Source organism: Heterocephalus glaber, unplaced genomic scaffold (genome assembly GCF_053883595.1).
Source record: "Heterocephalus glaber isolate CG9 unplaced genomic scaffold, H.glaber_assembly_v1.0 deba00001577, whole genome shotgun sequence".
Lineage (NCBI taxonomy): Eukaryota > Metazoa > Chordata > Mammalia > Rodentia > Bathyergidae > Heterocephalus > Heterocephalus glaber.
In genome coordinates this window covers 12773996-12776199 of record NW_028258358.1, presented here as the reverse complement: position 1 = coordinate 12776199, position 2204 = coordinate 12773996, and the positions used below count along the sequence as shown (strand labels likewise).

At 47.6% G+C, this 2204-nt stretch overlaps 1 pseudogene; it reads left to right on the top strand.

The window, feature by feature from the left end:
* The first annotated feature begins 305 nt into the window (after positions 1 to 305).
* On the top strand, positions 306 to 1965 carry LOC101715431 (SLAIN motif-containing protein 2 pseudogene; annotated as a pseudogene).
* The last annotated feature ends 239 nt before the right edge of the window (positions 1966 to 2204 follow it).

The window sequence follows — 2204 nt, the reverse complement described above, 5'->3', positions numbered from 1 at the left end:
GGACCAGAAAAAAAAAGAGAACTTCAGAAAAAGGAGTTAAATTTGGAAAACAACAGAGACCAGAGTGAGAAAGTACATATAGAGCATGTAGCGTATAAAACCCTAAATCGAGGCCGCAGCCTCCTCCAATCCCCGATCCCCGGAGCAGATGAGCGGCTTGGCTGAAGCCAGCGCGCTTCGGAGCCCGAGCTGGGGAACGCTGGTGGTGGGGCCTCGCCCTGATCTAGGACCGCGCCTCGGGACGCCTCTTTCCTCCAACTCTTTCCCAGTCTCTGCGAGTCGGAGCTGGCGGCTGCAGGACCAGGATGGAGGACGTTAACTGCAATGTGAACGCGGACCAGGAGGCGCGGAAGCTGCAGGAGCTGGTGAAGGAGGGGCCATTGGGGGCCGTGAAGAGTGCAGGCTCCCTCGGCCCAGCACCCCGGGGCGAGAAGCCGTAGGATGCCACCTTCTTGCTGGCAGGGAGGGCAGCTTGCTGGACAAGGTAGAGCCTCTTGGCCAGACAGGCTGGATGGAGCGCCTGTGAGGCTGGGAGGAGGAGGGCTGGCTGTATTCATCACCAAAGAAAAAAACTTACACCAATGCAGAAGCCGTTAGTCCATTAGTTTGGTACAGGCAAATTTTGGATTACCCAACTCCTGATGTTGAATATGCTAAAAAAAGGCTCTTACCCACAAACTTTATCAAACTCTCAAGGGGCAGAATTTGTACAATAATCCTTTCAACTCTGTGAGTTACACAAGTCCTTACAGTCCAAGGGCTAGTAACCCATATAGCAGGGGCTTCAATTCTCCATCCTCACCCCCCACCCCCCCATAGTCAAACAGTTTACACTTCCCGGAAACTCAGGTAGCTTCGAAAGTTCATTAGACAGAAATCCTCCGCTCAGTCCTCAATCCTCTATAGATAGTGAGTTAAGTGCTTCAGAATTAAATGAAGATACAATTGGATCCAATTATAAGCTAAATGTTGTAACAGATGTGCAGATTTTATCTCAGAGGCAAGAAGAAAGTCTTGGGCAAGAACACGCAGCCATCACTCTCAGTACAGTTCTTGTTCAGCTTGCACAAGACAGGGCACATTTAGATCAAGAACTTGATGTACAAAGCTTAGATGATGAAGATGACAATATGCATCGTGCAGTATACCCTGCTATTAACAGGTTCTCTCTACCACCATGCAATTCACCTCGACCATCACCTAAGCAGTCACCCAGAAGTTCACCTCCTTCACAATCTCCAGCCCCAGGAAGAAAATACAGTACCACATCCCCACAGCTATTATTAGCCTTATAGCAATCTCACCTTTCACTTCGAGTCATCACACAGATTTACAGACGGGCAATATTAAAAATGAAGAAAAACTGAGACGCGGTCTTCCAAACCTGTCCCGAATATGTAATATACAAAGTGACTCAATGAAAAGCACCCAACGTGACTCAAAGTTTCAATTATCAAATGGAGGAATACCTCCTAAGCAACCTCAGGCTTCAGCCATACTTTCTCCAGGCAAATTCCATACCCCAGCAGCACCATCTCCTTTGACGTTTTGGCAACTGGTGAAAGCATTTAGTAACCAGGCTCTGGTTCTCCTGGCAGCCAAGAAACAACACAGTTCACACAAATCACCACTTCTCCTGGGTCTCCCGTGGTTCAGAACACAGCTGCAACAAATTCTCCCAGCAATACCAGCAGCACTACTTTAAACAGACCTTCAGGGATGACTGCAGTGAGAAGCGGCTGCCCAGACCCAGCACCCTTTCTGCTGGGGCCATCCCAGTGCCTCGAAGCAAACTTGCCCATCCTATTCTCGGGTCCCTGCCAGCTCCTAAATCCTCTGGCAGCATGAAAGAGGGCTGTGACTGATTGGCAAAGGTAAGAATGCAAGGGTCCACGGCTTCATGGATACCCCTGTCCCAGGCTACACAACTTTTATATATGCAGACTGTTCAGATAAGACTCAGGATTTATAAGATCTCAGCCCTCTCTGTTTTAATTAGCACAAACTGACACAGATGATCAAGCAGCACTTTAATGACACATGAAATGTGTTTGGTAACCATACAATCACACTCCATGGAATCACTTTTAGTTTTAGTTAACAGACACTTAATTGGTTTTTTAATATTTGACAGAGGCCAATATCTGGGCAAATACCTAATGGATGCCAAAGAAAAATCCCCATTTGTAAGTGAGAAAGTACCT